Source organism: Tachypleus tridentatus, unplaced genomic scaffold (assembly GCF_004210375.1).
Source record: "Tachypleus tridentatus isolate NWPU-2018 unplaced genomic scaffold, ASM421037v1 Hic_cluster_1, whole genome shotgun sequence".
NCBI classification, from domain to species: domain Eukaryota; kingdom Metazoa; phylum Arthropoda; class Merostomata; order Xiphosura; family Limulidae; genus Tachypleus; species Tachypleus tridentatus.
This window is the reverse complement of record NW_027467777.1, coordinates 10,904,796-10,918,786: the sequence shown is the minus strand read 5'-3', so window position 1 is coordinate 10,918,786 and position 13,991 is coordinate 10,904,796.

The window sequence follows — 13,991 nt, the reverse complement described above, 5'->3', positions numbered from 1 at the left end:
AACCTCTACCACGGTTTTTCGTTCGTTCGCTCGACGCCCACTAGACATTTACCAAATCTTATAACAAGCGCCCACTGACCTTTCAACCAACACCGATGAAACATTTAATTCTTTCATTCGTCAATATATTGGCAAGCGGGGCGAAGGGGGATATTTCTATCCGTGAACACCTCAATTAAGAAAGTGAAATACCTTTCCTCAAAACTAAATGCAGTGGAACCTCGGTTCTCGAACGACTCCCTTCTCGAACAATTTGGTTTTTGAACATATTGTTTGAGAAAAAAAATGTCTCGGTTGTTGAACATAAACTCGGTTCTCGAACCAAGATGTCCTGGCCCAAACCCCCCGAAATAACCCGACTGATGATCCGAACAACCCTTCGACCATTTTCGGCCCACGCCAAGCTTGTCCAAAACAAAGCAAAGCAGTTGCATGCTGACCTTCTGAAAAACACATCTGGAACGAGTGCTGATACAAGTGATGCCTTTAAGGCTAGTAGGGGTGGTTTGAAAAATTTAGGAAGAGAAGTGGCAAACATAGAGTGATGACACATGGGGAGGGTGCCAGTTCTAACAAAGACGCTGCTGATACATTTGTTAGGGAATTTAAGGACTATGTAGAACTGAGGGTTTTATTCCCCAACAAGTGTTCAACTGTGATGAGATAGACCTCTTTTGGAAGAAAATGCCAAAGAGGACCTACATCACCAAGGAGGAGAAGTCACTGCTAGGACACAAGCCAATGAAGGACAGGCTAACTCTATTGTTATGTGGAAATGCAAGTGAGGACTTAAAACTTAAGCCTTTGCTTGTGCATCATTCTGAGAATCCGAGGATTTTTAAGAAAAATAATGTCCTGAAAAGTAAACTAAATGTCATGTGGAGGGCTAATAGTAAAGCATGGGTAACCATGCATTTTTTTATGGAGTAGGTCCATGAAGTGTTTTCCCCAAGTGTAAAGAATTACCTCACAGAAAAACAGTTGCCACTCAAGGCCCTTTTTATGATGGACAATGCACCTGCTCACCCACCAGGCTTGGAGGACGGGTTGGTGGAGGAGTACAGTTTCATTACGATGAAGCTCTTGCCTCCTAACACGACTCCTCTCATTCAGCCCATGGACCAGCTGGTCATATCGAACTTTAAAAAACTATACACCAAAGTAAAGTTTCAAAAGTGCTTTGAAGTGACCTCTGACACAGAGTTAACCCCAGGAGAATTCTGGAAAAATCACTTTAATAACCTCCATTGCTTGAGGATCATAGACAAAGCCTGGAGGGAAGTGTCTTTGAAGACCATAAACTCAGCCTGTAAGAAATTGTGCCCAGACTCAGTAGCAGTTAGAGACTATGAAAGGCTTTGAGGCTGAGCCTGTTGTCGAGGATATTGTTTCACTAGGCAAGTGTATGGGCTTGAATGTGAGTGATGATGTTGTGGAGGAGTTGGTGGAAGACCACAACACTGAGCTCACCACGGAAGAACTCCAAGACCTTCAGAAGGAGCAGCAACAGAAGGCAACTGAGGAAGTGTCTTCAGATGAGGAGGAGGGAAGGGAGGATGTTCCTAGTTCACTAATCAAGGAAATGTTTGAAAAATGGGGAGAGTTACAAAGTTTTGTGGAAAATTTTCACCCTAATAAAGCTGTAACAAACCGCAGCATAAACCTTTTTTTAATGACAATGTCATGTCTTACTTCAGAAACATTTTAAAATGCAGGCAGAAACAAACCTCATTAGACAAGTTTTAGTGAGAAATAGGTCCAGTGAGTCTCAAGCAGGTTGGAGCGGTGCAAAAGACAGAAAGAGAAAGAACCCCAGAAGGAGAGTTACCTGACATTTTCATGGAAGGTGACTCCCCTTCCAAACAATAATAACTCTCCTACTCTCCACGTTCCTCACCACCTTTCACTTAAGCCATCAGCTCTCTTCAGCACAGGTAAGGTGCAGTTAAATTTTCATTTATTGTTTTTTTATTGTGTTTGTAGTTTTTTGGTTGACTTTATGCATGTAAGTATTATTATACAGGTATAGATAAGCAATATTTTTGCTTAAAATGCTTCATAATGCGTAATTTTTGGAGGTCTGTAACGGATTAATTTAATTTACAGTATTTCTTATGGGAAAAATTGATTCGGCTTTCGAACAGCTTTCTGGAACAGATTAAGTTTGAGAACCGAGGTACCACTGTATCTGCCATGGTTTGGTTTCGCCCCCCGCTAGTACAGCGGTATGTCTCCGATTTACAACGCTAAAATTAGGGGTTCGATTCCCTCGGTGGGCTGAGCAAATAGCCGATGTGGCTTTGTTATAAGAAAACAAACGAACGAATGGTTTGGTTTCGTTGAAAGAATTTTGTCGAAACTGTAGATGTGTGATCAATAAGTCAGAATAAAATTTTTTCAACCCACATATACTTCCCTTAGAAACTCTACTAAATTACATTTGAGGATACTAAAACTGTAATCTGATGTTGTTTTTTTAATGTTTTAAAAATTAATGTTTGTTTGTTGTTGTAATTTTGCGCAAAGGTACTGGAGGGCTATCTGCGCTAGCCGTCCCTAATTTAGCAGGGGAAGACTAGAGGGAAGGCAGCTAGTCATCACCACCCCCGCCAACTCTTGGGCTACTTTTTACCAACAAATAGTGGGATTGATCGTAACGTTTTCACGCCCCAACGGCTGAAAAGGCGAGCAAGTTGGATGCGACGGGGATGCAAACCCGCCATCCTCAGATTACCAGTCGCACGCCTTAACCCACCTGGCTATGTCGGACCTCAAAAATTAATTAATGTCTGAAGCCTACAAAAGTTATCTCCACACACCCCACCTTCAAGTCCAGACAAGGCTTTGTGATAGATAGTACGTATGTACGAGTGCAGAATTTCACATTTTACTTTCTATGTTCTAAGAAATGTAACTAAAAGTTTAAACATATACGAGTAAATAGTAGCAAGTACATGTCAGATGCTTCCTCCAGGTTTGTGAATGACAAAGTTACAACATGGAGTCGTTTATGTCACTTTGTCAGGTGCTTCCTCCAGGTTTGTGAATGACAAAGTTTTGACATGGAGTTGTTTATATCACTTTGTCAGGTGCTTCCTTCAGGTTTTTTGAATGACAAAGGTTGATATGCCTGATGTTTACTGTCCTAATTCAGGTTTATAAACTGTGTACCTAAAAACTTTAATCTTATATGTTGGACAATACACTTCACATTTACTTAGGTTTGGGATAAGATTACGGATTGACTTTAATCTGTTAAGCTGTTATATGGTTACTGGATTTTCAACCTTGTGCACGGTTATTAATTCGAGTTTCTACTCTGTATATATGTGGAGTAATCTGGTAAACTAATGGAAAGTTACTGGTAGTCCACCTGAACACTATAGTTGAATCAACTTCAAAAATTATACATTCATCAACTTTAATCTCACTAAAATAAATTACTCGCTGGGGGTTTAAAGACCCCTCATAATTCACAGAGGTTCCAACACATCCATCAGTTTCTCCATTTTTCCCAATTAGTTCTATTCGAAAAAAAAAACAAAACCGTTGAGACATCCGCCCGCGATGTATCTGATCACATGTGCCACGTTTGGTCTCGCATACTTTCAAGAGGTTTTTAATTGTTTGTTTTTGATTTTTGAATTTCGCGCAAAGCTACAAGAGGGCTATCTGCGCTAGCTGTCCCTAATTTAGCAATGTAAGACTAGAAGGAAGGCAGCTAGTTATCACCACCCACCGCCAACGCTTGGGCTACTATTTTACCAACGAATAGTGGGATTGACTGAAACTTTAGAACGCCCCCACGACTGAAAGGGTGAGCATGTTTTGTGTGACAGGGGTGCAAACCCGCGACCCTCAGATTACGAGTCGACTGGCTTAACCACCTGACCATGAAGAATATCGTCGGTGTTTGGGTAAGAAAAGTTCATACCCTGGAGGGTCAAGTTCTCTATGACCTCTTCCTCCTCCCCGTACTTACGTTCTTGACGGATTGGTATTTATAATTGTGGAACTGAATATTATTTTGATCCTTTTCAGGGCAATGTCCATGTATTGTGGCTCGTATACAGTGATTATTTTATTCTATCAGCAGAATGCCAAGTTTGTTGATGGCATTTTTTAAATTGTTTAAATACATATATATATATATTTTAATATTATTATATATATTTTATTATTATTTAAAATTTATATATACTTTTTTTTTTTATTTATTTTTATATTTAAAATATAAGTTTACTGGGAGAGATATTTAGGACAAGCTTCATCATGTATGAGGTACCTGTCTAGTTCGCATAGTAATTCGTTTTTCATCCAATTCTTATTAAAGTACATTATTGTAATATGTAGGAGTCTATCTGGTACGGTTGGTATGTCCGAGTATTTGTGAATGAACTGAGATGATATAGTTCTTGGAACTCTGTATGCAGTTGTGAGGAGTGTATTTTGGATTGTTTGTAGTTTGGTTTTAATTATTTTATTGCTTACAGTTATCCATTCTGGAGCTGCATAATCTATTGCAGGTCTAATATATGTTTTATAGATTTTTAGTATGTCACCTGTAGATGCTCCACTGTTTTAACCAGTTAGACTCCTAGCATAGTTAGTTCTTCGTCAGACTTTATTTTTAATTTCGTTCACATGATTGATCCAAGCTAGTTTTGAATCATAGGTCAGACCTAAAAGTTTTGCCGATGGGGCAATCTGAAGTAGAGTGCCATTCATATATAATTCTGGCTGTTGTTTCTTGTGTTTTGTCAATTTCGTAAAGACTACGAGTTGTGTTTATTTTTATTCTATATTTTTGACAGTATTCACTTATTCTATTTAGTTGCGGTTGTATGTTAGTGGCTGCTATCGTGGGTGTTGTGGCACTTTTCCAGACTGCCACATCATCTTCGAACTGTGAAGAACATCCATGATACGGATCCTTCAGTGGCATATTGTTTACATACATGATGAAGAGTATAGGGCTAACCACCCCTCCCTGAGGGACACCAGCTTCTGGAGTAAAGTATTCAGAAAAAGTTCCCTCAACATTTACTCTACACTTTGTATTTTCCAGAAAGTTAGATAGCCAGCGAATAATTCCTCGCGGTAGTTCCATCTCATTCATTCGGAACCTTAGACCATCATACCAAACAGTGTTGAATGCTTTCTCGATATCAAGGAAGCAAGCGACAGTACATTCTTTTTTATTAAAGCTATCTATTATGGTTTCGGTTAATCTGATTAGGTGGTCTGTCGTTTGTCTAAATTTCCTGAATCCTTTTTGTTCTTTTGGTAATTTTGATGTTATCTCCAAGAATGTGGAGAGTCTATTACTGATTATTCTTTCACACATTTTGTCTACACAGCTGGTCAGGCTGATTGGTCGGTAGCTATTAGGTTTATTCGCTGCCTTTCCTTCCTTATGGAACATTAATATATTTGCAAGCCTCCAAAAAACTGAGATGTATCCTGAGGATAGAGATAAGTTAAAAAGTGAATTTAGGTGGTCAAACAATTTCGGAGTGCCGAATAGAATCGGTTGGTTCTATTCTGATGGTGTTCTTATCTGATAAATACGTTGTTTTATTTGTTTGTATTTATCACATCCTTTATAATTAGCTGTGTGGGTTTGACCACAGTTACAACATTTGAGTGTTTCCTTATCTTTTTTACACTGGTTGATATGGTGTTCCCCGCCACAGCCGCAGCACCTCGGTGTTGCTAAGCGGGCTGCAGAAACATGTCCATATCTTTGGCAATTGTAACATTGTGTTACTACAATTGCCAGAGTTTTAGTTGTTCTACTTGGTATTTTTAAAACCAAAGCGTTATTCCATTATTTATTAGTTTTAGTATGTTGTAACTGTCGTCTCTGTCTATACGTATAAGATTAGTGGGTGCCTGCGTTTGTTTGTTTTTTGAGATTATACGTTCTATATAATTATGTGGGATGCCTTTTTCGTCTAAAGCTTGTGCAATTGATTCAAGGTTAATGGTGTGGTGAACCATATGTGCAAAAACCTTGTGAACCTGACGATGACCGAAGAAGGTCGAAACGTTGTTCGCTCTTCAATGTAAAATATTTTCTCAACCCAAACGAGCCGTTTTGCATATATATTTCTACATCTCACTACAATGGCTTTAGGCTGCGGCTTACTTTCTGGAAGGTGGATTTTAATTTTTACTGGTTTGAAGGCATCTGATGGTCACTGTTTTACTAATCTGTTTAGGTCAGCAGTGTCTTGTCCTTGAACAATGACACCGCCTCTGGGCAGACGCTTGATATTAACAATGGTTACGTGCGGCTTGCAGCGTTTAACCTCTGTCGCAAGTAGGGGTTGGTTGTACTGCCCTGGAATACCTTCTATAATGATTGCGAATTGTGGTGGTTTTGTTTTTTGTGCCATATTGTTACTTATTTTTTGTTGTTTCTGTAATGTTTTTTTTTTCTTTTAGATGTGAGTGTAATAAAGCCTTCTTGATCTTCTGTGTCTGGCTCACTGTCTGTGGTATTTTTCACAATATTATTTTGACTGTTTTCGGTAGAATTATCAACGTCTACGGCGTTTGTTTTTACTTCTATTTCTTTTACATTGTTAGATATTTTATTATTAATGTTACTTGCAGGGGAAGCGACCTCTTCCTCGGTATTAGTAACAACAACTGCTTCTTCTTCATTTTCCGTTGAGTTAGTTAGTTTAATCAGCATTTAGCTGATCAGCATTTCAAATAATCATTTAATTAAAAAATCATAAGTGAACGTTGGTGGCATTCTGAGCTTACAAGAGATAGTATACAGTAAAATGTCTCCAGAATGCTATGTTGTAACCAGTCGATTATTACATAGTTGGTATATTTTGTTGGTTGAAAATTATTACAAATCTTTCTGAGCTATAAAGCCAAATTTAGTAGTGATATGTTTGTCTGATGTAACACGTTAATCGTTCGATCTCTTTGTGTTGTAATAAAATCTTGGCAGTGTGTGTGTTTTTCTAGCTATCTGCTCTGTCTATCGAGGGGAATCGAACCCTTGTTTTTAACGTTGTAAATCTGTAGACTTACCGCTGTCCGAGCGAGTGATGAATCTCGGCAAACTAGTCGAAATTCTAAATACACAGCTAGGTAAAACAGAAGTTATTAGATTAAAGTTCTGGAGAAAGTTAATGTTGGATTCAACTGTTAATGATGACCAGTGATTTTGGTAAAAAAGAAAAGGCAGTTCAAGATATATATATATATAAAAACCTTATAAGTAGATTTTAGCTGATTAAACCTTCAGCTCAGTTTGTAGAGTATACTTGTCTGATGTGCGTGACGACAAGGATTTGATATTGAAATATTTTGACAAGACTTTACATGAAAAATTAATGTATACGGACACATGTATGTGCAAAGTCTGGCCGACCTTTATTCACACGCAAAACAGGTGTTCTGTTTTGTCAAACTGCTTCAGATATATTTCTCTTGATGTGTATGTCGTAATAAATATTATTAAAAATTTAATGGTCTGCAAACATTAAAATCTAGTTAATTTTCTCATATGTTTCAATGATGCTCCTTTAATATATTTGAACTATGGACATCCACTTAGATCAGATGGAGTACACATCCAACAAAAGTACAGTGTTAGACGGCCACTTAAATCAGATGAAGTACACATCCAACCAAAATTCAGTGTTGGACGACCACTTAAATCAGATGAAGTACACATCCAACCAAAATGCAGTGTTGGACGGCCACTAAGATCAGATGAAGTACACATCCAACAAAAGTGCAGTGTTAGACGCCCACTTAAATCAGATGAAGTACACATCCAACCAAAATTCAGTGTTGGACGACCACTTAGATCAGATGAAATACACATCCAACCAAAATGCAGTGTTGGACGGCCACTAAGATCAGATGAAGTACACATCCAACAAAAGTGCAGTGTTAGACGCCCACTTAAATCAGATGAAGTACACATCCAACCAAAATGCAGTGTTGGACGACCACTTAGATCAGATGAAGTACACATCCAACCAAAATGCAGTGTTGGACGTCCACTAAGATCAGGTGAAATACACATCCAGCCAAAATGCAGTGTTAGAGTGTCAGATGTTTTTTCATCTCAATTTTAGAGATCTGATAAAGACACATTTTCGACAAACAAGTGAAGAGAGTGCCTTCGTATAAGACAGGTTTAAGAGCTGGAAAAAGTGTACAGGTGATTCATATAAGAATAACCGACAACTTAACCACAATAAATTAGAGTGACACGTTGACTGTAGAGGCAGATATGCTGCAAACAAAACGTAAAACGGCGAAAAAATACAGTATTACATCTAATACATAAACAACATAAAGAAACTATGAGTACAAATTGTTAATACATCAAAACTATAGCGGATACCGTCAGACTAACAGTGGTCCGAAACACTGCACAAAGGAGTAATTGAGAGACAAATTATGAGGTTAATGAAGTCAATCTCCTAATAGTATCGGATCTATTGCAAAAAATATTCAGAAACGCTGCGATCCAAGCTGACAGAAGAACAAGCTAATGCGAAGTATAATCATCACACATTACAAAATGCGTTACTTGAAATTATATCACATAGCATTTTAGATGAAACAAGGAAAAAGTAGCAAATGCAAAGCTATTCTCCATTTTGGTTAATTAATTCAAAGATTTGTCTGGAAGGGAGCAATTTTTAGTTGTTATTAGATAATTTTTCGAATGAGTAATCCATTAAGGATTTATTGATTTCATGACAGCAGAAAGTTTAAATGCATACATCCAGGCGGAGCTACTATAAAGTGAAATTGATATACGAAATTTGATAGCTCAGTGCATGATGATGCCAATGTAATGGGTGGCAAGTGTAGTTGTGTTTAGTAAAGAATAAAAGAGATCATGCTACAGGCTCTATATGTACATTGACTTGCCCATAAGCTGAACTTGGTCATTGTGAATGTTGTCAAATCAGTCATTCTTGCAAATGATTTTTACTCAACATTGGAAACGAGCTATGTCTTTCTCAGTAGTTCATATGCAATGCCAAGTGAATCAAATGCCAAAAATACGTGTCCGGCTGACAGACCAGATAAGCTTAAAATTTTACTTTGACGCTCGCTGGACTAGCCAGATCAGAACGACTAAAGATTAGAGAGTCATCTGTACAAAGATGGTTTGTGATAATCCTGTTAGTGGTGGGTTTTGCATGTTACAGTGAATCTCTATCATATGTAAAGATAGTTGGAAACATCAAGGCTAGTGGTGAACAAAACTGTGCACACAGAGCTCAATACAAGTCGAGAAAAGCTATTATGTGAGAGAGATAAGTATCCATTAAAAAATGCATTTTCAGTGTAGGAAACTTTTAACTTTCAGTATATTTGTAATGAGCTTAGTTATTTATATTTTACATATAAAATATATGCAGTATTCATTATAACATTTCACAAGAATATAAGAAGACAGACAAACATGGTAATAAAGTCCACCCATGCATATAAAGTATTAAACTAAAATTTAAAGCATCACATTTCTCTTTTGTATTTATATAACAAGATTTTGCAACAATTTAAGTTAATAGTACTTGCAATGGTATCAGCCAAATTATTTCGAAAGGTAAAATCTGTAAAGCAATATTTTCAAGGACTGTTTGCATATAATAAGCTTAATATAAATCTTTATTACTTTTAATGCTGAAGTTTTTTACATTTTTTATATATACATTTCATGCTTTTTGCTGTTAATATGTTTTTAATATTTTCCAAGTTTATTCTTTTAGTTCAGAGTTTATTAGAGAAGAATATAGCACACTAGTTAAGAATGAGCTTCTGTTTTTAATATTTATAGAAAAAAGCACAGATATTAGTGGTTTTATCTCATGTAAGTTGACAGTTAGCTTTATCTTAAAATAATTTTGAAATTTTAATTTTCTTATAGTGAAAAGAAAGCCTTCCTTGAGGGATTAAGAAAGTATGGTGTTGGAAAGTTGGAGATGCTTGAGAAAGTTGTAAAAACTAGGAATCAAACAGAGATTAAGTAGGTTTGTGTGCATTATGTGTAAAGCAAAGCTGTATTTAAAATGTTTGTCTCAAAATATTAAAAAAAATTGCTTTCATGAAGATGTAGGTGTCTCTGTAATTTACACATGCATCCTCATAAACATGCCATATGCAAATTGTTGAAATTAGACCTTATACAAATGAACACATCTTTTTAATGAGAGTAGTACTGATGTCAATGAAATAATACATATTATAACATTGTGTTTATACTTGTATAATGCTTTCAACATTTAAATAGAAATAATAGTATGTGTTGTTTTAATGACTATCTTTCTATTGAAACATGGAAGAATGTTAAAAAAGTATTACAAAACTTACCTCCTCTGCTACTTACAACTGTTCCATGATTGCTAGGGTTTCTTTGTTTGCTTGTCTAAACATTGGTCTAATTTTTTATCACTTGCTCTAGTCCTTTGTATTCCATTCAATTGCTCTTAGCAATATCTATCTTGTGACACTTTCCAACTTTGTCAGCGTATCTTCTGTATTGGGTACTGTATCCAAGTGTTCTCTTAAGATAATGTTGTAACTTTTCTCTACAAAGAGCTGCTGTTGGGTTTCCTAGTATTATGATCATTCAGAGATACTTTGAATGTTATTTGTGTTTTCTAGTTTATTTTCATAATTTTTTTCCTATTGACAAGCTAACTTGTGAATTCTAGGATTATTATATTTGGCATGGAGGCAAATCAGGTCTCTCCCATCCCATATCTGATATCTGGTGTTGCACAATAATCAGAGTGAGAGTGGGAAGAGTCATTCTCAGTTGGGGCTGTTAGATATCTTACTTGTAGTGAAATGGAGACATATATCAGACATATGTTTTGGGCCTTTTCCTGGTTGCTTTTGAGTCTGTACTTTACTTGATGGCTGAAAGATCTGGGAGCAAATATTTAATTCACTCCATTCACATATATTGTAACTCATGCTGGAAAGTTTACTTCTCAGTTATGTCAAGGAGCAGTTATGTTTTACCTGACATGTCACAACTTCATGACTTAACCTACCCCTGACAGGTGTAAGTATTTTCCAACTCTCAAATAATACATCTACTCCTCGAATTTCAGAGTTTAAAGTGGGGTGTGTGATAAATCTGTTTAAATTGATATATTCTGATGGGACAGGGTAAGTCTAAAAGACTTGCAACCCTCAAATCATTTTCCTTTTTACTCTTACCTTTCTAGGTGCTCTATTCTACACCTCAGTAACCTACTCAGTAGCATGTGGATGCCCGCATGCTTAACCTAACCTCTTCACACATACGTAATATGCGTATCATCCCATTTACTTACTGTGATTCTCCTGTGGCTAATGCCATTATCATTATCTTCACGTGTGACTCTTCTGAGGTTGATTCTGTCCAAACAGGCCTTCCCTGTGTCCTATCATGATGTCCGACCTAACATTTATGCCTTTTTAATGATGATGCTTGCCATACCTGATTTGAGGCTGATCCTTTATTCTACTCTGTCTGATCTGTGACTAACTCTTGTTTTTAACACATCATATCTGTGCATTATCTCATGCTCTTCCATATGTCTCAAATTGATCTCATCCCATTTTCTTGAAACAAACATGATATTTACCTAACCCTTTTATTATTTTTTGAATTCAAACTGGTATTATTTAAACCTGTTTGATCTAATTACAGGTTACTTTGGTATGTTGGTTTAAGACAAAGATAAAAATATCCCTTTCTTGAATGTAGAGTTTACACTATAATTCATTTATTTCTCTATCCTGTTATAGAGAAATATATCTCTGTGGAAAATCAGGCAAACAATAAAGTGTGATAAAATAGTTACGCAGAGTTAAACTTAAACAGTTTTTAACTTTTTCTTCGGCCATTGCACGGAAATGTTTATAGAATTAACTCAATGCAGAGATAAAATATAAATATAATTATTTATCGCTGATTTAAACATACAGCTTAATCTGGATCAGCTATAAGATATCAAATACTAATACTGGTACAAACACATCAAATCCGTTATAGGATAGTTTAGTTTTATAAATGACGTGAATGTCACTATATTATTTGTTCTCAATTAAATATTAGTTATGTCTATTGAAGAAAAAACCCAATTTTAAAAAATATACCAAATGATAGTTTAAATCGTAAAAGAAGGTCGTCAGAAATGTATGATATGAAACATGATTTTATTATTTTAAATAACTTTAAAATGGGATGAAATGTGATAGATATACTAAAATAATAGGACTGATAAATGTATATTTTAATATATTAAAGACAGAATTTTTCTTTAAGTGTTAACAATTGACACTTTCACTGGTCAAGATTATTCTGTTTCTTCCATTTGTAACAACTATCAAAAATAGTTACTTGCTATACACTACCATTTGACGTTAGAGGTTCAGCTAACGGTTTTGTTCCACGTTTTGTAGGTTCTGTACACACTACTTGTTGTTGCATGGTGATTATAAATATTTTTTCTCATTACTTACATTTTCTCATTTAATTGAAGCATGCATCATTAGATATAAAACTGAAGTATTATATTCTTTTCATAAAAATTATGTTTATTATTATTTAGGTATTTCCTAATAGGACCCAATATGGCCAGATGGATAAGGCACTCAACTCGTAATCGCGGGTTCGAATCTCAGTCACACCAAACATGCTAATCCTTTCAGCCGTAAATACGTTATTACTTGACGGTCAATCCCACTATTCGTTGGTTAAAGAGTAACTGAAGAGTCAGCTGTGGTGGTAATGACTAGTTGCTTTTCGTCTAGTCTTACACAGTTAAATTATGGATGGCTAGAACAAATAGCCTTTGAGTAGTTTTTGCGAAATTCAAGCCAAACAAAATCTCTTTGAGGAGCAGTGTTAGCTTCATTCTCTTTTTCTACTATTATGAGTGCCTTGTTGTATCTTAAAATTACAATATTCAATTCATGAACAGATCTTGAAGGAAGTTGTTTTGGCAGAATATTGTACTCTTTCTTTTCTGTTGCATCTTATAGTAATAAAGATTGATTACAAGTTTAGGTTCATGTTTTGATGGCATACATTTTATTACTTTTATTAAAAAATTACTTAGGTACAGTTCTTTTCTTCATTTTAAGTTATCATATTAAATCAAATAATAATTCAGTCATAAAATAATGTATAGTAAATTAAAGATTTTTAAATGTCATATTCGATTTCATTAAGGGTAGCAAGACTTTCCAAAGCTAATGTTCTTTTTCAGTACTTGTTCAATATGTATTCATCAATTAATCAACATTTCAGAGTATAGATGAGCCTGGCATGGCCTAGCGCGTTAAGGCGTGCGCTTCGTAATCTGAGAGTCGCGGGTTCGCGCCTGAGTCGCACCAAACATACTCGCCCTCCCAGCCGTGGGGGCGTTATAATGTAACGGTCAATCCCACTATTCGTTGGTAAAATAGTATTGGCGGTGGGTGGTGATGACTAGCTACCTTCCTTCTCGTCTTACACTACTAAATTAGGGACGGCTAGCACAGATAGCCCTCGAGTAGCTTTGTGTGAAATTCCAAAACAAACAGAGTGTAGACTTTTTCTTGAATGATTATTTTTAACTTCTTTATCACACAATATGAATCCTAATACGAGTAGGAACAGCATAGTGTTCGAAGAAGTAAATACACATTAGATTTGTGTATTGCACGCTAATATAATAAACTACTTCATGTAAATTTAAATTTGTTATTTGAACATCATATTACCACCTACTTTACGGAGAAAAATCCCAAATAATTACAAGGTTCTGAATTTGTCAATATTCATTTATTTTTATATTTTGTTTTTATAATTCACACTGTGAAATGTATATCGTACGTGAAGATGTTATGATCAATAATGTTTGCTAAGTGAATGTAAAAACCAGTTGATACTGACTAAGTATTGTGTATGGAAAATAATATCAGTATCTGTCATTATTTTTCTTTCAAAA